Below are 13082 nucleotides of genomic sequence, written 5' to 3' on the forward strand. Positions count from 1 at the left end.
AAAAGAAGAAATGAAGCTCTATTACAACACGAGATCATTGACCTCGTTTTAATGACGTGCTAATGATACACACTCAGAAAATGCACTGAAGTGGATGTCATAGGCGACATTTTCATGACTACACTAATTAGCACAAATGAAGACCAGGACGTAAACTGTACGTTCACCTGTTGTCTTTAAAGACACGGAAGACCATCTTCGACTTGTTATTGGAGCAGTGCACGATGTGCGATCGGTGAGAGTCGTGAGACATCGTTCGAACAGCAGCAGGAAACGAACGGTACCATCCTTTGCCAATTAAGACTTCTTAACTTCTCCCCTCGGTGGCATCGGGTGCCACACCATAGGACGCACAAAAAAGCAAAGGGAGTGCTGCTCACACCACACACTGCGAGCGAGTACCCGTAGCGCGAGCCTGCCCACACCGACCACCATTCGTCGGTCAGAAATCGAAACCCAGGAGAAGACCCAGCTCTGACAGAACGGTTCAGCACGGCTCATTCAAGGAGAGCGAACTGGCTTCCTAACTCCGAAAGTAGTAGTAGTAGTAAGTGGTTCGTGAGGAAGGGAAAGGTTGACGAACCACTTACTACACGGAAGACCATCTTCGACTTGTTATTGGACCAGTGCACGATGTGCGATCGGCGAGAGTCGTGAGACATCGCTCGAACAGCAGCAGGAAACGAACGGTACCATCCTTTGCCAATTAAGACTTATTAACTTCTCCCCTCGGTGGCATCGGGTGCCACACCATAGGACGCACAAAAAAAAAAACAAAGGGAGTGTTGCTCACACCACACACTGCGAGCGAGTACCCGTAGCGCGAGCCTGCCTACACCGACCACCATTCGTCGGTCAGAAATCGAAACCCAGCAGAAGACGCAGCTCTGACGGAACGGTTCAGCACGGCTCATTCAAGGAGAGCGAACTGGCTTCCTAACTCCGAAAGAAACGCCGCTCACTTACTGAACCACAGCTCCCTCGCTCTTCAAAAGAGCGGCGCGCTCCTGAGCGCTGAGGAGCGAGCCGGATCTCTTGAAGAGCGAGGGAGCCGTGGCGAAAAGAGCGGTGAGCGCTCAGGAGCGAGCCGGATCTTTTGAACCGCTCTTTTGAAGAGCGAGGGAGCGGTGGTTCAGTAAGTGAGCGGCGGTTCTTTCGTTCTTCAGCCGAAGGCGAGGGGGTGAAGGCGACTCTTGCGAGGAAGGGTAGGAGGGAAGTTGCTTTCTCGTACCGCTAATAGATGGCGCGGAAGTCGCGCCCAGCAGAAGACACGGCTCTGACGGAACGCATCGGCACGGCTTTCTGAACTCGAGAGAACCGGCTCCCTTTCTCCAAAAGAACCGCCGCTCATTTTTACTGAACCGCCGCTCACTCGCTCTTTAAAAAGAGCCGCTCACAAGATCCGGCTCACTCCTGAGCGACCCATCTCTAATGCGTAATGGCACGTACACACTAGCGGCAATACGCGCGCGACGCGCCGCCGGCGGCAAAACGCAGCAGCGACAGGGCGGCCACACCAACCGGCGGCGCGCCGCTGCGGCAATCACGTGACATACTAGACTCTCTCCCCCCTTCTCGAACTATCCGTCAGCTCGGTCCGGGAGCTGATGCGTGCAGATGATAGTGCGAAACGAGTTTCCTGCTAACAGCGGACGCGAGTATGGAACGAGCGGTCGGGCGGACCGTGCGCACGTCATTGAAGCGGGCCGCTCTCATTGGTCTCCTTCATCCGCGGCACGCGGCAAACCGCAAAAAATCGGTCCAGGAGCGATCCCTGCCGCGGCAACAAAAACCCGTTTCGCGGCTGCTTTCGCGGCGCGCGTCTTGCCGCCGGCGGCGCGCCGCGCGCGTTTTTCCGCTAGTGTGTACGTGGCATAAGAAAACAGTTCTTGAGACGCGGGCGGTGCAGTCTCTTTTGTAGCGTTAGCTACACTGGCCTAGCCAAGCCCGTTTCGCGCGGCAAATCAAGAGCCGTGCTGCGCATGCGCAAGGATCAGTGATGTCACACGGCTTGCGCACCGCAGCTACCGGCACCTCTCGCGCACTCCGCCGCCGCCGCGCGCGACTCACCGCCGCCGGTCTGCGCATTCCAGAGGAGTGACGTCGTAGCCGTGGTAGACGCACTGGCGCCGGCGCGCGCTCGCTGTGCAGTCGCCGTCTGACACTGCGCTGGAGCCGCTGCGCTTCTGACTGGCGTTTGCCAGTGTGGTATAGCCATGGAGAAGGAGAGCGCAAATGCTGCTCAACAGCGCAGAAGAACGGAGAAGCTTGACTCATCGGATCCCGAAGTAGTTGCCTGGCAATTAGCGGTTGAGCGTAGGAGGAATGAATACATGTGCCACATAATACGTATACCGCGTGTGTGTCATTGGAGCAGCAGTAAGCATGACAATCAAGCTAATCCTTGACAATCTAGACAACCCGGAAAGATAAGAATAATCAGCTGAACCTTTGCTAACGCTACGTATATCCTGGCATAGCCGAGCTAAGCCACTGCAACTTTTTTTGTCGTGGCGTTGTCACACCAGATTGTTGGCTTGAAGACGTCGGTAGTGCTTGCGTTTGCATGTTGTCTTCGTCGCTGGAAAGGGTGGACGCATCTTCGTAGGCCGATGACGTGAAAGAGTCGCGCCGCGTTCGTTTCGATACCGTACTGGCCGTCGTTGACAGGCTTGCAGAGCGGTCTCTTTCACGACGGTGGCGGCTGCGGCTGCGTTCGTTGAGTTCCCGATTCTTCTTTCGTCTCTGGCGTTCGCGTCTATGTTGTTGGTCAGCGGTAGCATGCTCACATCGTTCTTCATGGGCCTCAGCAGAGCGTCCGATGGTAGACGCTCCTGGAACGCCTTCGTGACGCTGCGTAGTCGCTTCGTTGCTCAAATCTTGGGCTGACGCCGTCAAAGGTGATGGTCCCGGTTGTTGTTGTTCATGGTCAACAGATGGTGGTAGCTTCGATGACCCGGGCTCGGCCATCAATGCCGCCGTGGCCATGCATTAGGCTTAGCAAGGCCACCCGCCGGTGCGAGAAAGCGGCCATAAAACGGCCAACAAGCAACGCACCTTTCCGAGGCTTGTCTCGACGCGTGGCCGATGCAACAGCGAAGAAGAGGATGTGCGACAGCAGGAGGTGAAAACGCGAACAGCTCGCGTAACAGTCGAAGAGAGTCGGAGCGCCAGGAGCATACGTGCGCTCGCATCCGAACCGGAAGTTGATCTCCTGTCACAAATAAAAACCGGAAAGTAAACTGCACAGTGCTCACTTGTTGTCTTTAGGGATGCGGTAAAATTTCATGCCGCATGGTTAACTTCATCTTGGTGTGTTCGCACACCATTGAACTACACACGAACTGCGACAGCTGCGAGACATTGCGGGGGAAAGCCGACAAACGTGCAACGTGCAACGGTAGTCCACACGGACCATACTGCTAGCGCGGAAGGCGAAAACCGTAAAACCGCATAATGCCAGAAAAAAAAAAAAGAGTTGCTGCCGTTTTGGACGTTATCAGCACGGCCGACGATGAGCGCGGGCCGCGCCGCCGATAGTTGAAGGCGAGAGAGAAACGACAAAGGTTAGAGAGGGTTGACAAGAAAAAAAAAAGGGGGGGGGGAAAGCGATTTTGGTTTCATCTCGATGTGTTCGCACTCCATTGAACCACACACGAACAGCGACAGATGCGCGACATTGCGGGGAAAAGCCGACAAACGAGCAACGGTAGGGTACCACACGGTCCACACTGCTAGCGCGGAAGGCGATAACCGTAAAACTGACCGCATAATGCCAGAAAAAAAAAGAGTTGCTGCCGTTTTGGACGTTATCAGCACCTGCCAACGATGAGCGCGGGCCGCGCCGCCGATAGTTGAAGGCGAGAGAGAAACGGCAAAGTTGAGAGGGGGTTGACAAGAAAAAAAGAAAAAAGAAAAGCGATTTTGGTTCCGCATCCACCTCATGGATGGCGCTGCAATTCGCGTGGACAAAAAACCAGCGGAGTTTCCGGTGCCTGTATTCACCCTGAAAAAGATTGCGACTGTACCTGTGAGAACTCACGCTGGGCTCTGTTCGAATACGTCCGGCACTGCGACACCGAGCAGTAAACGGTGCTGTAAGAGTGGGCAAGTATACTGCTGGCTTGGGAATGAAAGTAGTTATCTAAAACCCTACAATCAGGGCTTCAGTCGCCCAACCAGAGAGCTGTCATAATGGGTTGACTGGCAAAGGCAGCAGAGGAGGAGAAGGCGCGAACGTGAGTCACGTGATGTCACTTTCTACGTCACAGCGATGGCAGCGCCGGTCTCTCCTATGGTGGCCCTCGAGGCCAATAGACTTTTTGCGCCTCTTCAGCCGAGTAGAATTAGGGGCCGAGCGCTTCTCGTGCGTTTTTCCAGACATACATCCTGCCCCATTTTCCTCTACGCTACCGAGCACTCCCGGCTCCGTGAACACCGCACAAGAATGTTAGGTGAAAAACTCCCTTGGAGCGTAAGATATGCTCTTCTTCAATACATAATTTGCATGATCACGACACCTGCCGCGTTTGCACCAGCGTTGCGAACACGCACTAGGCTCCAACGGTCAGCAGCATTAAACAAGTAAACCGCACGAAGGTTTGCCCACGAATTGTGCGGCAACGTATGGATGAAGGCTGCGTCGCGTAAATGCAACACATGCCAAGCAACGAGGCTGCCTGTGGGCGGTTCTCCAAGACACGGCGCCGAGCAGCGGTGTGGTCCCGCAAGCCGCGTGGCGCATTGTGCCTCGAGGCCTTCGCTCTGAATTGGGCGCTCATGAGCCGCTTCCCGTTTCCTCTGAGAACAGCGACGCAGCCGCGCCTGCGCGCCACCGTTGGCACACAGGTGGGCGCAGCGCCACGTGGCATTTTGGTCCGTAACGGCGGACCACTTAGTGAATTCGAACATGGATGGCGCTGCAATCGCTCAACAACCAATGGTGCGGCCGCTGACGATGCCTTAACACTGGCGTCAATTTAAGTAATGGGTGTGGGGCAGCTGGTTTTTGAGAAAGCGTGCGCCGCCCCTTTTTCACACGTTTCGCGTACGAGACCAGCGCTCTATGAGGATGTTTTTGATACAGATTTTCTATAACCAATGAACTTGAGGATTATCTTTATCATAGACTTAGAGATCAACGTTCAATAAAAATGAGCGTATCGGCAAAGCAATGGGAAAGTTTCAAATTACACTTAATCTGGAGTACTAAATACTTTGACGCGGTGTTAGCCGTCATTGGGTCATAATAATATTGTTACAGGTAACTCTCCGTGAAAAGAGGGTTTATTCGGACGCAACCGACGGTCTTGGGCGCCAGCCGAGGTTCTGCTATCGCTAGGAGAACGTCTTCTTCTTCTGCCCCCCTCGTACTCCGTGTCCCACTACTGCTTGTGGCACATACCCAAATCATACAAGGCTTTCGCGCTTGTAACACATCCCCCCACGTAGACGAAGCCCACCGGGCAAGTCAAACAGCATCTCGAGTGCTGCAGGGCTTCAAGCGGGCAACATGAGTCACTTCAGTCTTTGAAGACCGTCGACCATTTGAAAGGAGACGTGCTATGCGGTATGTCAATTCGCTTATACGATCTAACACAACGTAAGGTCCAACATAGTGCGCCAGTAGTTTTTCGCACAACCCACGTTTTCTGGTAGGCGTCCACATCCACACTAAGTCACCGGGATCATATGTGACGTGTCGGTGTCGGCGGTCGTAACGTGCCTTCGAGCGATCTTGTGAAGCAAGAGTGCGCAAATAAGCAAGGCGGCGGGCTTCTTCTGCACGACAGATTGTCTCCGATATGCAGGCATCATCGTGGTTCAGAAATGGGAAGATCGTATCGAGGGTATAACGTGGCGGCCGAGCGTAAAGAAGAAAGAAGGGGCTGTAGCCGGTAGTTTCGTGCTGGGCCGTGTTAAATGCATAAGTTACGAAAGGTAGAACGCTGTCCCAGTTCTTATGATCCGTCGACACGTACATGGACAACATGTTCGTGAGAGTTCTGTTGGTGCGTTCCGTAAGGCCGTTTGTTTGTGGATGGTACGGCGTAGAGTGTCGAAAACTTGAACAACACAGGCGAAGCATCTCTTCAACCACATCTGCAGTAAACTGGCGCCCGCGATCGCTAATAACGACTTTAGGAGGCCCGTGTCGAAGGATGATAAAACGTAGTAAGAAAACGCACACGTCGGCTGCAGTAGCCGATGGTATTGCGGCCGTCTCACAGTAGCGTGTCAGGTGGTCAGTGCACACTACGATCCAACGATTTCCACTGGAGGACCGTGGAAACGGGCCGAGAAGGTCGATCCCGACTTGCTCAAATGGAGTCCTTGGGGGTGGCACAGGGTGTAATCTACCAGGAGGAGGACTTGTGGGACGTTTGCGACGTTGACATTCGTTGCAGCTAGACACGTACTGTTGCGTCGTCTGACGCATATTAGGCCAGTAAAATCGTTCTTGAAGACGGCAAAGCGTTCTAGCTGCTCCCAAATGACCGGAGGTTGGTTCGTCATGCATAGCCCGCAAGATGGAAGTGCGTAGACTTTTCGGGACCACCAGGAGATATCGTGAGCCTGTGGGAGAATAGTTCTTCTTGTACAGAAGCCCATCACGTGTGCAATAACGATTGGCTGCTGATTTCTGTTTGGCAGCAAGCAGTTTTAAAGTGTCGTCGTTTTGCTGCTCAGTCTTAAAGGTATTGAGATCAGGAAATGCTGGCTCCAAGGCTACGATGTAGTGGTCAAAGTTGTCCTCGTCACAGTCCGTCGTGGGAAGCGGTAGCCGCGACAGGCAGTCGGCGTCGGAGTGCCGTCGACCGCTTTTATAGGAAACGGTGAAGTCGTACTCCTGTAGACGGAGTGTCCAACGTGCAAGCCTACCAGATGGATCGCGCAGATTGACGAGCCAGCACAGCGAGTGATGGTCTGTGACGATGGTGAAAGGGCGTCCGTACAAGTATGACCGAAAGCGCTGTACTGCGAAAATCACCGCGAGACATTCTTGTTCTGTGACGGTGTAATTGCGCTCGGGCTTGCTCAGAGAGCGACTGGCGTACGCTACGACGTGTTCTTTGGTGTCGAAGCGTTGAATAAGAACTGCGCCGACACCAATACCGCTAGCATCCGTGTGCAGTTCAGTGGGAGCCAAGGGATCGAAGTGTTTGAGAACTGGATGGGACGTCAAACGGAACTTCAATTCACGAAAAGCACACGCACATTCTGGGGTCCAGTCAAATTGAACGCCTTTCTGAAGCAGACACGTCAATGGATGCGCGATGTGAGCAAATCCGGGAATAAACCGACGGAAGTATGAGCACAGGCCCAAGAAGCTTCGTAGCTCTTTTACTGAGCGAGGTTGCTGAAAGGCTTCGACCGCAGCAGTTTTTGCTGGATCAGGTCTTATGCCCTCTTTGTCCACTAGGTGGCCTAGAACTAGTGTTTGGCGTTCTCCAAAGCGACATTTCTTGGAGTTTAGTACCAAGCGTGCTTTGCCTAGGCACTCTAGTACAAGATTGAGGCGAGCGTTGTGTTCACTAAACGTGCGTCCGAAAATCACGACATCATCCAAATAACACATGCAGACTTCCCACTTCAAACCACGCAGAATGTTGTCCATGAAGCGCTCAAAAGTTGCAGGTGCGTTACACAGCCCAAAAGGCATCACATTAAATTCGAAAAGTCCGTCGGGTGTCACGAATGCCGTTTTTTCCTTGTCTCCCTTGTGCATCGGAATCTGCCAGTATCCGGACCGCAAGTCTACACTCGAAAAGTACGAGGCCGAAGAAAGGCAATCTAAAGCATCATCAATCCGTGGCAAAGGGTATACGTCTTTCTTAGTAACGGCGTTGAGGCGGCGGTAATCAACGCAAAATCGCCATGTGCCATCTTTCTTTTTAACTAGAATTACTGGGGCTGCCCACGGACTACTCGATTCTTGGATAACGTTTTTCTTCAGCATGTCACGGACTTGGTCATTGATCACCTTGCGCTCCGAAGGTGACACCCGGTATGGCTTTTGTCGCAGAGGCTGGTGAGATCCCGTGTCTATGCGATGCTGTACACGAGAAGGGGGAATGGATGGTGGAGCCTCTGGCTGGGAAAAGTCGAACACCGCGAAGTGTTTTCGTAGAATATTTGCCAGTTCCTGACGTTTGTTAGTGCTGAGCGATTTGTTTATCATAGCCATCATCGAAGTGTCCGTGGCGCATGCATCCGACTGGGACTCATCCGTGGCATCGGGGGCTTCTGCAAGGATGGCGAGCGCCAATACTTGATGTTCACGAATAGCCGCAAGTTTCAGACCCTCCGGTAGTATTGTGGGTTCGTTGGAGCAATTTATCGTCCATAATACAGTACGCCCGCCGATAACCGACAGCGTACAATAGGGCACCAGAACATTCTTCTTCAGGCAACTAAGGTGAAAGGGCTCTACGGTAGCTTCAAATGTTCTGTCGGTTGCAGGAGAACAGGCGACTGGGACACATTTTGCAGACAGCGGCGGTACGATGGTATCTGCGGACACACAAAGGGCACATTCGTAACACGGCGGGTGTTCCACAAAGACGGTCGGAAGGCTCGAATCTACAGTAATTTCTCCCGTTCGGCAATCGACATTGGCACCACACAGCTTAAGAAAATCGAGGCCCAGAATTACGTCATGCGTAGCATGAGGTAAAACTACAAACTCCGCGTTAAACGTTTCACAACCCAAGCTAACTGTTGCACTGCACACACCTACAGGGTACAATAGTTCTCCACTCACTCCACGAAACACATCGGCACGGTCCCACGAAAACAGCACTTTTCGTCCTAGCAGGCGTTTGAATGCGTGGCTCATTACGGAAACGGTCGCTCCAGTGTCTACTAAGGCCATCGTTGAGACGCCGTCTACACGTACACAAATCTTATTTTTAAGCATGCAAATTGGCGGAGGTATTTCTGTCATAATCGAAGACTGTCCAGCGGCCTCACCTCCAACGGCCGCGCTGACTAGTTTTCCGGCGAAGGCGACGGGTAGCGGCGCCGGGGAGACGGTGACCGGCTTACGCGAGGAGCAGAAGGTGGTGTCAAGCTCCGATCGGAAGCCGGGGAACGGTTTCGCAGTGTTCCCAGGTTCTCATTGGACATCCCGCGTGGATATGTGTACGCACCGCCAACACGTTGCTGGCCAGATGTTGTTGATCGGTCGTACCTTGGCGGCTGGCGGCGTTGTGGGGCCACGTTGCAGTACCTGGCGATGTGGCCCTCGATACCACAGTTGTAGCACAAGGGCAGAGGACGTTCGACGAAATGCCGCTCCAAGCGCTCAGCCGGTAGAGGTTGTCGAACAGGGTACAGCACCCCAGTACGTTGAACAGGAGCCGTTCGCCTCTGTGCATCACGGCTGGAGTGAAAGCGTTGCCCATACCGCTGCTCTGACGGAAACGTCTCCAGATGTGGCCACGTCGTTCCAGCCACATCGACGTCCGTGACACACACAGACGGTGGCAAAGTAGCGCATGGTGCTGTGGGCACCGAGTGATACACTGGGTACGTAGCCGGCGGTTGAGCTGTGTTGCACACTAGTTCATTGTGTCGCCGCAGTTCTTCGCGTACTATTTCCCGGATAGTAGAGGCAAGGTCGGTGGATGGACTGGTATCGACGCTGGCGACAGTTGTCACGTTTGCCAGTCGTCCAAATTTGGGTGCAATGCGACGGGTCTTCAACGTCTCAAATGTACGGCAGTGACGCAAGACATCTGAGACGGACGTGAGGTCTTCTCTCCCTATCAAAAAATTATAGACGTCTTCTGCGATGCCTTTCAGAAGATGTCCGACTCGGTCGTCCTCAGACATCCGTGGGTTTATGATCTTGCACAACTTGAGTACTTCTTCTATATAGGTTGTGCATGTCTCTGTTGGAGTTTGAGCTCTTTGGGCAAGTGTTCTCTCGGCGCGTTTCTTTTTGGCATCAGTGTCGCCAAAACACTTCCCTATTTCTTCAACAAAGAGTTCCCATGTTGTTAACGACTCTTCGTGGTTCTCGAACCACATCAATGCGGTTTCTCTCAAAAATAAGACTACGTTGTCAAGCTTCGTGAGCGAGTTCCAGTGATTATATCGGCTCACCCGATTGTAGTGCGTAAGCCACTCGTCCACGTCTTCTCCCGCTCTTCCCGCGAACGAGCGTGGTTCCATGTAATGGTGGGCAAGGGCAACTGGCGTTGACCTTTGCGTGGTTGCAACTGGCTCCGGGTCTGGTCCTCCGTTCTGTGGCATGATGAATGTTGTCGGCGAGAGACCAGCTAGACGGCGGCTCCGGCGAAGTTCAAGCGGTTGCGACTCCGTAGTACGGCGACGTCGTGTACCCAGCACCTCCACCACTCTGTTACAGGTAACTCTCCGTGAAAAGAGGGTTTATTCGGACGCAACCGACGGTCTTGGGCGCCAGCCGAGGTTCTGCTATCGCTAGGAGAACGTCTTCTTCTTCTGCCCCCCTCGTACTCCGTGTCCCACTACTGCTTGTGGCACATACCCAAATCATACAAGGCTTTCGCGCTTGTAACAATATGTTTCCCCTAATCATTTCGCCTGCCGACTCGGGCGCCTTTACGGTTGGACAAGAACTATGTGCTATTTGTGTATTGCTTTATTTATGTGCTTATTATTGTACCTCCGAGCCTGATGACACCAAACAGGGGAGTGGCTTTATGGCGTAAAATTAATCAATAAAAGCTATCAGAAAATAATTTATACAAATCAGCTTCTCATTACATAACGTTAGCTAAAACTTAACAAAACATTTTAATATAGAACAGCAACGGAAAGTCACTCCCTCCTGCGATGTACGAGGCATACAGGAAAAAAATGCGTTTTTGTTTCCTCACGGGGCTCCTATTTTTGTTGATTGATCCGGCAAAATATGTCTCTTGACTAAGAAGTGACTGGTCATGCAGATACAATACTGGTCACGGTGACACAATTTCAGAACAGTCGTAATCGAGAAAGCGTTCAAGTTATAGAGCCAGGCTAGCCCCCATCGCCAAAACTACCGTGGTACTGTTTTTATTAGTGAATAGCTAATGAATGGAATGATACCGCTTGAATTTCAATGCAGTCGTGGAAGTAGTAGTTTTAAAGAATAGAGTAGTAGAAACGTCGCGACAAAGTGCGCCTAGGTAGCTCAGCCGTGGTGTGGACTAGCAGGTATTAGAATAAGAATGCATGCCAAGGTAATGTTATTTAACGAGTATGAATTGAGGGGGGCGCGTTGTTTTAGGTGCATGCATGCCTTTGCCCTTGTTAATCCCGCAGTTGAATATCCCGAACAAAGTACTCCTTCAATGGGGTATGATAAATTTTGTAAAATATTTTATGGACTCTTAAGATGCCTCTTGTTCACATGAAATCTCCCACGCGTAAATAAACCGTGCGAACCGTGGGTGACCACGGATCAGCAATCTAGCAAAAAAGAACACAAACCAAAAGAGAGGAAAAGAAGGAAGATCAATTTACTTTATACAAAATATATGCGGAACACGTTGCTGTACATACATAAAAAACACCTTTAAGAATGCAGAACTAGGCCACCAAGGAGTTTCTTGCTGCGGAAGACGTTATCGGACAATCCTTTTCAGCTAATCGACAAGACCGTCCAAAGACGTTTGGGATATCCCAAATTCTCTAATCCGCCGATAAGAACAACGCACTTGCGAAAATTTTCAGAAACGAACGATGCGAGGTAAGCAAATAACCAAACGTTTCTGTTCGTCGCGGTGCTGCACAACATGCCAAAGGAGACATTCTTGCTTGAGCCTTCGTCGCTCTTTCAACTCTTCTTGAGCGAGGACGAGTTTGAGAGCCAGGGGCACGTATCTAAGCAACTATCTGAACCTTGCACTACTTTACAAATAATAAAGGGCTTCCGAAGCGAATGGTAAGACGAACGGCTAAGTTTCTAGAAAGCTATCGAATTTCTTGAAGGAATGATGCGCTTGAAGTCTACGTTTGTTGCACTGAGTATAATTCGGTAGCGTTGATTGTTTCATAGGTGCAATTCCGTAGAGAACAGAGTTGTTTAATCGAGCACCTGTAGTGCAGGGGCGTAGCCGGGGGGGGGGGGGGCTGATGGGGCTTCAGACCCCCCCCTCCCCCCCCAAAAAAAATATATATTTTCGTGTTGGCGTGCACCGCCGACCAAAACAACCACCAGTGCCGAGAATTATTCTGAATTTTGTCTAGAATGTCTTTTTCACGCTCGAAAAGACGTTTCGGCACGAACATTGCGAACTCGGGCTGGATTTCCTGGGAACACCCTTGCACCTGGAGTCACACAACGCAGGGAGCCCCATCTGAGCAGAAGCTTTCAAGGGCTTTTCGATGGCGATCGGGCGCGTTGCGGCATCTCGCAGCGGCCGCGGAATCTACGGAGCACATGGATTTTAATTCCGAGACTTTATGGGCATAAAATTCTCATAAACTTTTGACGCGACTAGTGCACTGACATTTCCAAAGGCGTGCTTTAGATTTTAAATTCTGGAACTTTATGGGTTTAATGTTCTTATATACTTGGGCCAACATGCGCGCACTGGAGCCCTCGTGTCCTAGCCGTTGCAGAAATGTAAGCACGCGCTCGCCATCTTCCACACACACGAAAATACTAAATATCACCGTGACTGCCAGCTGGCAGCTGATAATTTTATCCTACCATTTTCAGGAAGCGCACCCAATGTGATCGATCAGCTGGACCAGGGCAGGCATAGTGAAATAAAGAAAACAGAAGAAAGTTAACGGCCTATCAATGAGGCAGTTATTTTTTGCGGGCGACAAGGTCTGGCTCTCCGTAGCCATAAGGACAGTGGTCCTATAGATTTAAGCAAAGCCCCCGCTGAAAATACTGGTATTTTCAGAGCGCTTCTTCGCATGCGAGCTGATTGAGGAGATACAAATCTAGAGAACCATTTGTAAAGTTGCCCCAGTAATGCCTCGTATTATAATTGCCCAGGCGTACAAAACCAAATTATGTGAAATTATCAAAAAAAGCGTAGTTGCAAAAGTAAACACTGCAGGCTGCTTCTCCGTACTTTCTGACGAAACAACGG

Source organism: Dermacentor silvarum, chromosome 10 (genome assembly GCF_013339745.2).
Source record: "Dermacentor silvarum isolate Dsil-2018 chromosome 10, BIME_Dsil_1.4, whole genome shotgun sequence".
Lineage (NCBI taxonomy): Eukaryota > Metazoa > Arthropoda > Arachnida > Ixodida > Ixodidae > Dermacentor > Dermacentor silvarum.